The sequence below is a fragment of the Lutra lutra genome, chromosome 10 (assembly GCF_902655055.1).
Source record: "Lutra lutra chromosome 10, mLutLut1.2, whole genome shotgun sequence".
NCBI lineage: Eukaryota > Metazoa > Chordata > Mammalia > Carnivora > Mustelidae > Lutra > Lutra lutra.
The window spans coordinates 7,400,564-7,413,890 of NC_062287.1; positions in this window are offsets into that span (position 1 = coordinate 7,400,564).

The following is a 13,327-nucleotide window of genomic DNA, read 5'->3' on the forward strand; positions in this document are numbered from 1 at the left end:
GAAGACAATACATAAAATCTTAACGCAAAGGAAGAAAATGTATTTTTTTCTAAAGCTAGGAACAGACTTCGGAAATGTCCCTTAAACTTGTGCAAGTGGTCGTGTGTCCCTTTAGAGTATCAGGGCACTCTCCATTAGTGAGAACTTTCTCTGGCTTCCTCCAAGCTCTTAAACCTCCCAGGAGGTCACAGCAATACGTGTCTGTGAAGTTCTGAGTCCGTTGTTCTCTTCAAGGCTGTTGTGTCCCAGACCTCACTCCCTGGGGAAGAGGAGGAGGAAAGGCAGGGCCGGAACCAGGACTGGGATCACATGAGAGGGTCTGGTTACGAGGCCAACAGCCTGAACAACTGTGGGCCCTGCTTTTGAAGTGAGCCATTGCCCCCGGGTGGGTGCCCTCAGACGGGTCACCTGCCTTCACATGCTTCCGGAAACCTTGCAGCTGAACACGAGGGACGAACCTTATTGTGGTGATCATTTCTCGATATACACATGTATCAAATTACCGTGTTGTACACTTTAACCTTACAGATATGATAAAGCGATCGTACCTCAATAAAGTCGGAACAAAATAAAGGCACAGAAGACTGTTTATTACGGGGGCCGTTCTCAGATATGACGACAGGATTTCCTGTGAGAGAAGACAGATGCTTTTCTTTAGAATAATAAACATTCCACAATTCCACAGAGGCCATCCTTTGTTTGTTTCTCCTGCCCCGACAATGGCAAGTCACAGGCCCCGTGCCCAAGGCCACGGTGCAGGCGCAGACTTCCAGGGAAAGCGCAAAGGAAAGGTAGAAATCCCTAGGAAGGAAGGTAGGTCCCGCAGCCCGGGACCCCTCCCCGTCCCACTTCCTTGCTTTGCTCTCAGCCGCAGGCTCCCTGCTCTACGGCCACAGCCACGGTGGCCACCGTGTGGCCTCCAGCGCATTGCCACTGTTTAGCCTGATTGAGGTGTGGGAAATCAGTTTCCTCTTGGTTCAGCTGGGACTTGGTTGGAATTAAAAATGCAAACAAAACAAAAGGCTGAAGGAAAAGAAAGCAAACAGAAAAGCAGAGAAAGAGATAGGTTTACATCGATGTTTTTTTATCCAATCTCACTAAGGTCCAGGCTGGTTGGCTTGGCTCTGCTGGCGGGGTTCGCGGAGGTCTGGTGCAGTTTCCTGGCCTCCACACTGTCTGGCCAGATAGGGGAGAGGCTGGCCTGAGCTCCTCAGATTTCTGGCCCAAAGTTACTTTGTTGTTTTGGCCTCCTCCCCCGACCTGCCCCCCAATGATACTTTGGAACAAATGATCTCCAGTGAAATCTCAGGAAGGATTTTTGGTTCCTTCTGGAGCTTGGTTCTGTGTCCGTTTTCTGCGATGGGCCCTGGGCTTGTCAGCTCCAGCTTGAGGCTCGACTGATTTTCCCTCACCCCACCCCCACCTTCCCCAGATTCTGCTGGTCCAGCTTTGCTTCTCTTTCTAAGCAGTAAAAGCATTTCCCTCCCTGACCTGTGAGGACCCTGCCCCTGGTCTTCAGGCGGTCATGTGTGGTACCGCCTCCCTGGTCAATCTTTATGACTCTGGGCCTTGCAAGTCCTGCTCTGCTCTAATCCTGTCCTTTCTGCTTAGTTGATTGGTCTTGAGTGGGTTGTTAGGGCTGGCTTCACGTTTTGGGTGAAATATAGCCTAGTTTCTAAATTTTACTCTAAGTCACCATCTGTGGAGCATTCTCGACATATCAATATGGTCAAGTTGGGTGGTGGCTCTGTTCACATCATCTGTATCTTCACCTGATTTTCCGTCTAGTTGTTCTATCAATTACGGTGAGAGGAACACTGAAATCTCCAGTGGCAGCTGTTCAAATTGTCTCTTTCTCCCCCACTTCTGTCAGTTTTTGCTTCATACATTTGGGGGCTGTTTTTAGATATTATCCTTTTACAGTGTTACATCATGATTCACTTATCAACCCAAGGGCACGAGAAATACTTAAGAAATACATAAATACATTTCTTAAGGCATATGTTGACGGATCTATCCAGTCCACTACCAAATAGTTCGCTTGCATTATGTGTCTCTTCCCACCCTTCTGCTTTCCACCTGTTTGACTCTTCAAACATAAAGTGTCACAAAGTTGTCCACACCAAGACAGAGACAAAGAGAAAAGCTTCTGTAATTTTTCCTTCCTCAAGAGTTTCTTCTTGCCTGGGCATAGACATCTTCCTATTTATCCTATTTAGGATTATTTGAGCTTCTTGGATCTGCAGGTTAATGTTTTTCATCAAATTTGAGAAGTTTTTGGCCATTATATCTTCAAATATATTTATCTGCTCCATTCTGTCTTTCATGTCTTTCTGGAATTCCTATTAGATATTTGATGTTGTCTCATTGGTCTTTGAGACTCTCTTTGTTTTCTTTCAATCTGTTTTTCCCTCTGTTCTTCAGACGGAATAATTTCTGTTGCTCTCTTCGGAGCTCGCTGAGACCTCCTTCTGGCATCTTCAGGTCAGGTGTTTATCAAAACATCAGTGTGTTTTTTTCCAACACTAGAACGTGTGTGTGTGTGTGTGTGTGTGTGTGTGTGTGTGTGTGTGTGTGTTGGTGTCCCCATTTCTCTATAGATATCCTTGAGTAGTTGTATTGTTGTCGTAATATTTCCTTTACTTATTTGTTATAGTTGCTTCGAAATCTTTTCCTGATAAAGCCTACATCTGGGCTCACTAAAAGTCAGTTTCTATCAACAATTCTTCTCTCTCAAGGATGAGTCACACTTTCCTGTTTCTTTGCACATCTCTTTTTTTTTGTAGAAAACTGGACATTTTAGCTAATACATTGTAGCAACTGTAAATTCTGACAATTTTTTTTTAGTGCTACAGAATTTCTTTTCCCCAGAGTATATAGCTGCTGACATGTCTGCTGAGATTTTAATTGTAATTTTATTTCTTTCAGCCTAATTCCCTAGGGTTTATTGGAGATCTGCATAGCTGAGAAATCAGCCAGGAAACTGGGCAGAGGTTGCTGTCAAACTGCCCAAGGCTGCGAGGCTCCCACACTCTGCCGATCCATCTGTGGTGGGTCAGGAGAACGATCGAAGCTAGGCCGGTTGTCCTGTGTCCCCTGGATTTGCTTTCCACTGAGCCCTCTCCGGTCGTCTCTGTGCCTCCGTGTAGTTCCCCAGTCAGTCAGGGGACAGCTTACGTGGCACGTCGGAGATGAGTAATGCTTCAGTGTCCCACTCAGATGCAAAAAGAAGTAAAAACCACAGACGCATGAGACACTGACAGAATTGCAAAGAAGTGTCTTGGGAGAGTAAAAGCTGAAGAAATGACTTATCAAATATAACTGGAAAGGAAACCACTATGAGGCCACTTACTCAGGTCCTACACCAAGGTGGTTCGTGGGTGTCTTAAAATGCGATGCTTACCTTATTATATTGTGACCCGATGGTCCTACACATAAAGGCCAATTTTTTAATACGGCATCAAATGCCCTTTAATGTCTAGCACAAGCTCTTCCGATCAGCCTTATTTTTCACTCTACATCCACGGTCACCCCTTCATGCGGTCCCCTGAATCAGCTCCGGTGTTTCCAAAACTTCCCTCCACACGTCCCTACCTGCCTGAACACTTCAGAAAATGAGAGAAAATGTTGTACGTTTTATGATCCCATTTCTGATTTCTGCAGGCAAAGTACACTCACCTCCCTTGTATGTGACAAACAAGAGAGAAAGAGGGGACGCTGAATAGATGATGCATCTTTGGCCGGCTCCGGCACGGACTGCGGTTCAACCTAGAGCCTTATCTCCCTTCACACAACAAAATAAGTATTTAATGAGCTAAAGATGAAGTTTTAAAAAGTGAAGTACAGAGAAAAAAAAAAAGAGGGGTTTTGGTTAAACATGATAGACTGAGCAAAAGAAAAGACTTACGGCCTTTCTCCTGAAAATGCAGTAAAATCGTTTAAATGCCTACAGGGAGAAGGTAAAAAGAAGTGAAGTTGATTCTGCCCTTGAGTTCCAGAAAGATCCAGGCATGCAGTCTTCAGCAACATTTGAAGGCAGGGGTGTGGCGCTGGGCTGACAGCAGGAGGGTTGGAAGAAAGGCGCAGGTGGAACAGCCACATCTGGTCCCCTCCCCTGGGACCCCTCCCTCACCTCTGCACAAGATGGGGGTGTGATTCATTCTCTGGAGAAACTGAACCAGATAGGCGTTGAACTCTGGAACACCAGGCATAGCTGAAAGTGGGGGTGACCCACCACATACTGAAAAAGGCATGTTTTGGGGGGGTCAAGTTGAAGTCTCAACAATAATTAGTGGGATTGCCCAGAATTCGCAGAGGCAGGCTTATCATATACCCTTCAGCCAGAGACGGGAGGATTTCCGGTCTGCGAAACTGACCAGCTCTAAGCACAGGACTTCCACCCGCCGATGTGGGGGGGGCTGCCCAGAGACACAGCAGCACCCCTACTTGTGCTGAGGCCCATCCATTGACAATCTGGCCTCAGCACGAAGGGTTTCTGATCGGCTTTTCTCGTTTCTTTTCTTCCCTTTTTTCCTCCCCAGCTGACTTCTAGAAGTTATTCTTCATTGAGTAAGTCTTTAAAATGTTAAGGAAAAGAATATTAATTTTAGTGTTGACCGGAACCCGGGCCTTGGGGCGTTACTCAGCCTGTCTCCCCTCCTGAAGGGGTTCGGTGAAGAAACGCCGCTTACCAAGCCTCTCCCCTATGGGCCGGCTGCTTCAGATCTTGTTAGCCGAGAAGAGCCCATGTTTCAGAAGAGTCAAATAGATGACATGTCTTTGCAGTAGAGAGCCTCTCATCAGAATTATTATTCCGAGTTGCCTCATTTGTGATCTAAGCGTTTCCAGTACATAATTTACTTGTAATAAATCATAGTTGCCTATGCAGAAATGTCATCATCCTGTGTGAGAAAAACCCTCCAACTTGAACACTCTCATCTTCCTCTTAGAAAAGGGACACGGGGGCGCCTGGGTGGCTCAGTGGGTTAAAGCCTCTGCCTTCGGCTCAGGTCACAATCTCAGGGTCCTGGGATCAAGCCCTGCATCAGGCTCTCTGCTCAGCGGGGAGCCTGCTTCCTCCTCTCTCTCTCTCTCATTGCCTGCCTCTCTGCCTACTTGTAAAATAAATCAAATATTTAAAAAAAAAAAAAAAGAAAAGGGACACGGAGGTTATTCTACTTCTCAATTATTTGGGAAAAAAACAGGCAACAGACAGCAAAGGCCACAGAGATGACAGTGCAGCCTGGTGACAGACCTGTCTTTGGCAGGTGGGTGGAAAGGACATAAGTCTTTTCTTTTGCTCAGTCTATCATATTTAACCAAAACCCCTCTTTTTTTTTTTTTTTCTGTACTTCACTTTTTAAAACTTCATCTTTAGCTCATAAAATACTTGTTTTGTTGTGTGAAGGGAGGTGAGGCTCTAAGGTGAACCACAGTCCATGCCGGAGCTGGGTGGGTGGCTGCTGGTGAGGGGATGGTGGCAGATGTCATCACTGTGGAGCCGGTGGAGCTGATGTGACAGGGAGTGACACGGCATCTCCTTGTGATAACTCCAGGAGCGACAGCGACTGAGGTGGCTGCAGCCCAAGGACAACAGACCTCATTGGTATGGGACAGGCAGCAGCTGTAAGAGGCTACGACAAAGTGGCTGTGACTCCAAGAATTGGAGATGAGCCATGAGAGCGCTTCTCTCACTTCCCACGGGAACACTGCTGCGGGGCGAGAGAGACCCCTGCCATCTGCAGGCAGAGCTGTTTCTGGTGGTTGTGAGCTGGGGACTAAGCTCTTCTCAAAGTTCAAGGTAAATGGTCTGTTCAGCTCTATGGGGTTTATAGGTGAACGACCTCGTGTGAGGCCCAGAGAGCTGGAAAATGAGGAGGGACAAGGGACTGGTAGTTAGAGGCAGGAATCACAGGTCTGTGCGGGACCTCAGTAGTCCGAGCTTGGGGCTTTGCATTCTCTTTCATGGTTAATCTGGAGGACAGCTCCCCATTCTGAACACTTGTGGGTGGAACTGGCATTGCTGTCCACTCAGGGCCAGAGGTGAAGGGAGAGCCGGAGGGACTGTTGATAGGGGTGGAGACTGCATGGGCAGGGGTCTACAGACTCAGCAAGGCTGGCTTCTTCTGTGTCCTCTAACCCCGTGACACTCTTTTTTGTGTCACTGACCAATTGCCCAATAAATGGCAGTAAACCAGGTCTAGCCAGATACTTTTTTGTCTTTCAATCACCCAAGGTCGCAAATCTTCAGAACATATTCTCAGGCTCTTCCCAGACACTGTGCCCTTCATCCACACATGTGTGTGCAACCAGAATATTCTGGCTCCAGAAAAACTGCTTCACTCCAACCCTAATCCTCCTTTCCGTATTTGTGTCCGTGTCAGCTGGGGCTTTCCGCGTGGCTGACCTAGTCCTGCTCTTGAAAATGAATTTTTTGAAGTTGAAAATCCAAATCAAGTTTGTTTATTGAGATGGTCTGTATACGTATTTATTGACAATGAGCTGTGGAGGCAGGAGATAGCGATGGTGACTTGAAGCCAGGTAACTAAGGGCCGGTGTGGTCTGTGCCATATGTTTTTGACCCGAATCAAATCAGGAAGAAAAGCCTGTCAGGAAATAACGGAGTCACAGTGAGCCAGACTGGAGGGCCCTGGCTGGTGATATTCCGGACCTTCAGAAAAGAAAAGAGCCAGTGTCCAGGCAGCGGATAACCGTGGGCCATTAGTTCAGAGCCACTCCCTCTCCAGATAGTCCTACAGACAAACTCCCAACCTCTTCCCGTTCAGAAACAGACATCACTTTCTTCTCCTCTTTCCTACTCCCCACAGACGGCCATTCCTCTCCCACGGCGCGTCAACCAACGCAGCCCGGAGTGAACGTCTAGGACCTGAGGCTGAGACGCGAGAAGTCTTCCAGACTCCATTTGCCAGCTTGGAGCGGGGAGGGAATGGAGAAAACTGAGCATTTACTTCATATCCACATCACCACAACCTTTGGCTTATCCCACATTTGAGAACATTCCCCAAAAGAAATAAAAACTGATAGGAAACAGAAGTGCCTCTTCAATCAACAAAAAAGCATTTTGCGATGGTAAAGGAGGTGTATCCCCCTCCCAAGGTGGGATGGGAAGAACCGGCTGGAAGCTTCCCCGTGCACTGGGCTAGAGTGGGTAGATAACCCTGGCGTTTGTGGAGGCCAAACCTGGGCAGTCACAGCACCGCTCCCCTTCCACACACAAACAAGTGACTGGATTCCTGAGCTCTGACCTGTTAGGTTCTCAGTCACTTTTTGTTGTTGTTACGGACGGATGTTTGTGTCTTCCTTCTCCCAATCATGTGTCGAAACGTGCTTCCTGCTGTGAGGGTCTTGGGAGGTAGGGCCTTTGGGTGCTGCTTGGAATTAGATGAGGTCCCAAGTGTGGAGCCCTCGTGAGTGGGAGCAGTGCCCGCATAGAGTTCATGAGAAAATCTGCTTCCTCTCCCGGCCCTGCCACACAGTGTGAGAAGGCAGCCGTGGGCCACCCAGAAGAGGACTCCCTCCAGAGCCACGCTGGCACGCCCATCTTCTACCTCCAGCCTCCTGAACTGTGAGAAATAACTGCTTAATTTTTATGTGCCACCCAGTGGGTGGTATTCTGTGATGGAAGCCTGGGCAAGACATCGTCAGAAGTCGTGACTGGATCAGACTGGAGACTGGGCTCAGGAGCTAAGACTTGGAGCACAGGCCATCTGAGAACTCTGTGTAGGACACTGGCCTCTCTGACCCAGATCCCCAAAAACGGAAACAAAGAAATAAAAATTCACTTTAAATCTGGACAGCTCATCAGACCATTAATTCAGGACATGGATATTTTAAAATACATAGATACCTTTTCTGACAAATATTATTACTTTTGAAGTAAGACTCATGACTTATGTGGAGACACACAAAAGCAACACAAAAATAAACCACAAAACCCAAATAAATGCAAAAGGATGTGAATTCTATATTTGTAAACACTGTACCATAACAATTAAGGCCTGTAAGGAGCTATTTTCTCTCTCAAATATATTCCAAAGAAGCAAATCTGCTATCTGCCAGAGAATGAGGGAACATGAGGCTGACAAGGACCTACCTTTGGGTCTCCATTAGAGACACCGCTGCATTCTCCTCGTATTATACTTTCTAGAGGCAGTTCACATAACAAGTGTTATAAGTTTGGGAATAATGTTGAAATATCTCAGTTGCTAAATGTCTAACAATAGATCTTGGGACTTTCAGGACTTTAAAATTACTCTGCCTTGTTTAACTGACTTTTAATTTAGCACATAGGCCATTTTAATGGAATATGGCATCAACATGTAAATGGGCCACAAATGGCGATCTAAGCAGTAGAGTCAAAATACATGTTCCGAGTAATTTGTACACTCAGTTTGTGACAGTAATGACATTCCAAAAGAGTTAAAGTTTGAACTTTCTAGAAAGGCCTGAATATAGATATTTTGACATATACAACTATGACCATACCAAAGAGCTCTTCCGAAGAGGAGAAATGGTCAGCTGCGCAGTGCGCCGTCTCATGTACACACACATTGAAAAGGAGCAACTTGGATATCAATTCTTGTCTTTTTCAGACCTTGACAAACAGTCTCTGGGACCATGTAAGGTTTTTCTTATACAATTTTAGGAAAATATTTTTATGGACTTTAGAAAGATACTATTTCGTACTCAGATCTGCACAAAGAAATGAAGACCTCTGGTATACGTGAAGGTAAATATAAAAATCTTTTTTTTCCTTATCTTAACTTCTCTAAAAGATAACTGATTATCTAAAACAAAGATCAGTTGTATCAACATATTTTGTTTTTGCAACATATGTGGAAGTTCAACGTATGCTAACTGTAGCCCAAAGGATGGAAGAGTAGAATTGGAAATACACTGTTGTAAGGCCCTTATACAATATATGAAGTCCTATAATATTATTTGAAGGTGACCACTTATGACTTAGACATACATATTTAAATCCTAGAGTAAGCACTAACTTTTTTGAAGAGGAGGTAAAAACTAGTAAGTCTGTAGTAGTTTTAAAATGAAGCCCCCCGCCCCAAAATGCAACACTCAAGGAATCCAAAAGAAGGCAAAAAGAGATGGAATGAACAAAAATGGAATGAACAAAACAACTACAAATGGCAAATTTTAATTCCCATATCATAATTACATTAAATGCAAATGGCCTAAACACACTTATTAAAATCACAAAAATTACTTGGATAAAATGAAAAGATTAGACAGAAAAACAATACCCAAGAATACCACGAATATACTATCTACAAAACTTAAACATAAAGACATAGGTTAAAAAAAATGAAGTCTAGCTTAATCCCCTCTGCATGTATGAGGGCAGATGGAAAGTCCAATGATAGTCAGGCATGATTCCCATCACTTCTCCGCGGACAATCAGATCGCACAAAAATGTAAGAACCTGTAGGTCAACAGGAGGCCTGGCCCTTAGTCTACACACTTGCCAGAGCTACACTTACTCCTTCTACTACTACATAACGCCATTTTCAGTTGCTCCTCAGTTGTCTCCAAGCATTCAATGGGTAGACAGATACCTTTCTGATGAACTTCTTTATTAACCACAGACTTAGCTACAGATGATCCTATCTTCACTCTCAGGACTGTGGCACTTGGTAACACAGGTAACACCCCACTGAGGTCCTGCCCCTCTGAGGGACTGGGAGGAGTGGGAGCCACTCGAGGCCCCATTCTTTGTAGGATCTAATGGTTTCCCATTCTTCCCAATCTTGGGACTCTTTATCTTTCCCTATATTAGATACCTCCCTTTTCTTGAATAATTCAGCTCTAGCCTCCAATTAGCCTATGTTAAAAAATAAAACATCTTAGCTCTTTCATGGTGACCAAGAGGCCCTAAGCTTCTGCTTACAAACTCTGTAAAGGGGGCTGTGATGTGGTGAGGCAGCACCCATGTACTTACGTTCACTCGTAAACAACAGGAAAACCACCTACAGCCACTTGAAAGACAGAAGCTTATTTTTCTCACTTAACAAGAAGTGCTGGCCTTGGTTCTCTAAGTTGGTGATGTCAGGTTGATGTATTTGATTCTTTTGACCTTTTTCTCCCGGTTACATGATGACACTAGAGGTCTAGCCATCAATTCTATACTCGAGAGAGAAAGAAAGGGAGAGACAATGCTGGTCTCGTCTGTTTTCTTTCTTTCAGGAAAGCAGAATCTCTCTCAGCAACCCCTCTCCCTTGACCAGCAGCCCCAGGTGTGCCCCATGGGCCAGAACCGGGTCGCAGGGCCTCTCTGGATGCAAGGAAAGATGGACAAGCAAGGATGCTGCCTTTCAGGCTGTAGAGTGAGAGGCACAAATGGACAGGAGGCTTTCCAGGAGCCACTTACCATTATCTTCCATAACCCGTCATCTTTCCTGAGGAGTAGGAAGCGAGGCAGAGTGACCTTCTCAGACACGGCATCCGGGTCTTTGGGCTGTGGCGGGTTATGACATAAATGGGATGTCCAAGCCCTGAGAGTCGGCCTCCCGCTACACTGGCAGGCTGCAGAAAAGAAAGAGCAGAACATTCTGTGCCTCAGAAATTGGGGGCAGGAGTCCAGAGGAGAGTAGGGTTTGGAGGGTTGGGAGTGAAACAGGGCATGGTCACAGGGACACTGAGCTAGAAAAGCTCACAGAGGGCCACTGAGGGTGCACATCAGAGGCGGAAAGGTGGGGAATGAGAGATGTTGTGCTCTAGCCACAGGCATCACATCTGTGGATGGCCTCCCCCGAACAGATGGAATGGAGGCCTGCTGCGGGCCAGGTCAGAGTGATGCTGTTTGATACGGTCCTTCTGACCTTCTCGTGTGCCCAGACTGCAGTGGGAAAACAGAAGTGACACAATCAAATCTGATATGTCAGTAAAGTTGTACCTGACGAATACAGTTTCTTCATAGTCTTAAGAAAAGATACTTGGACATAAATATGAACTATCTGATAGTTGAGAGATCACTAAGAGTAAAACACAGAAGCCTGAGAAATTTAGGTAAATTCTCCATTCGACTGTGTCCCAATTCCATACATTTCAATTCTGTTCATGCTATTAACTGCGTTCCTTTCCTTCACAGAAACCCAAATCACGGACTTGTACCTGGGCGTGAGTACACATGAATTCACTCAGAAGAACCTGCTTTCTTGCTCCCTTTTGTCTTACCAACTAATTTATCAATTCAACGAATAATGTCTAGAGCACCTTCTCTCTCCTTAAACCTCTCCTGCTTCCCCCACTTTAGACCTGGGGGAGTCATGAGGAGAATGGCAGGTGGTAGTCTGGGCTGAGGAGACAGGAAACATATCCACTCCGGACAGATACGCAGAAGCTTCTCTCCCCCTCCACCCCTACCTCAGGGCCTGGAGGCAGAGATCAGTAATAAATTAGGAGGATCAATGACATGTCTAGTTGGCCGCTATCATGCTGGGTATGTTACAAGACTTCTCTCTGTTTCACTGCTTTTTCACTGAGACAAAACTGCTATTATTGCTTTCCTCTCCCTCTCCTTTCATCTCTCTTGTCCAACTACCTACCAGATCTGTCACACAGATAAATGGGATATTGCTGGTCACATTTCTCTGGGAAAAAGTAAAACCAAACTATACATGAAAAACATTTTTCTTCAATAGAGCTTTTATGTTTACCCACCGTGCGTCAGCTCAGAAGGAGGGTGTGTGACCGTCTTGAGACTATCAGAGAACTCTGATATCCACACTAGCACAGTAGCCTCTTCTATTTAGAAATGTTCTCCAGAATGCGCATCCACCTCCTTCCCTGATGCCTCACTCTGTGTCCTGTCCAGAACGCTACCTTATCATCCCCTGCAATTTGCCTTTTTACCATCATTACACTCATTTATGCAACCTAGATGTGAAGAATCCTTCCAGTGTGCCAGACACTCATCATTCCAGGCACCGAGGATACGAAAGTGAATGAGACAAAACTTCCTGTGCTTTTGAGTCTTACATCCTAACAGAGACACACAATAAACACACACACGACAAACACACATACATGTGCACGTGCGTGCGCACATACACACGAAGTGAGGGGGTGATAAGAACTGGAAAGAAAACAAAGTATGTCAAGAGGGTTGGCAGAAAGAGATGGGGAGGGAGGGCTGTTTGAGTAGTTTAATTTAGTAACAAGGAAAGTCCTCTCTGAAAGTTGACATTTGAACAGAGACATGCATGAACTGAACTAAAGAAAAGAGCCATCGTGATGTTTAGGTGAGCAACATCCTAGGCAGACGGAAGCAAATGCCGAGACCCCAAAGTAGGAATGTACAGAGCAAACTCAAGAATACCCGGAAGAGTAGGAGGGAAGGTGAGCAAGGAGGCAGGTAAAGACCAGATCACGTAAAGCCCTACATGCCATGGTAGGGACTTTACCCCAAGTGTGACGGGAAGCCATCGAAAGGATATAAATGAGGAAATGATATAATCAGACCTATGTTTTACAAGGTTCTCTCTGACTGCTGTACAGAGACTAGAACAAGAGTGGAATCAAAGAGGTCAGGTGGAAATTCACTAGAATGATCCAGATGATAGAAAATGGTGTCTTGGGGTAAGAGGGTAGTGATGAAGGCAGTGGGAGATGGTGAAATTGTGTTATAAGATGAAAGAAAATCCAACAGGAGTTTTTGTTAAGTTGAATGAGGAGGATGAAAGAAAAGAAAGCTATGGACAAATTCCAAGATTTGTGGCCTAATCACTGAATGAATATGAGTTCTGTCTAGCAAAGAGTGAGCACTAGGGAAGAGGTAGGTTTGTGTGGAGTAGAAAAGGGGATTCAGTTTGGGGCACGTTTAGTTTGAGATGTTATTACGCATCTGAGAAGGAATGCCGAGTAGGCAGTTAGACATATGGGTGTCAAATTTAGAAAAATGACCAGGGTCGTAACTGAATGTGGGACTCATGAATGAATTTAGAGAGTACAAATTTTAGAGTATAACTGGAACTGGAAATCAACTGAAAAAATGTTTATAAAAGGAGGGGGTGATCAACTATATCAAATACTTTTGAGAAGCTGAGTAAGACTGACCAAAAACTGACCATTGGATTTAGCCATATGAAGGTCAGTGGAGACCTTGATCCAAATGGATTCAGTTTCCTCATGGGATCAAAACTGTCAGAGGTTTTTTTTTTTTTTTTTTTAAAGATTTTATTTATTTATTTGACAGAGAGAGATCACAAGCAGGCAGAGAGGCAGGCAGAGAGAGAGGAGGAAGGAGGCTCCCTGCCGAGCAGAGAGCCCGATGTGGGGCTCGATCCCAGGA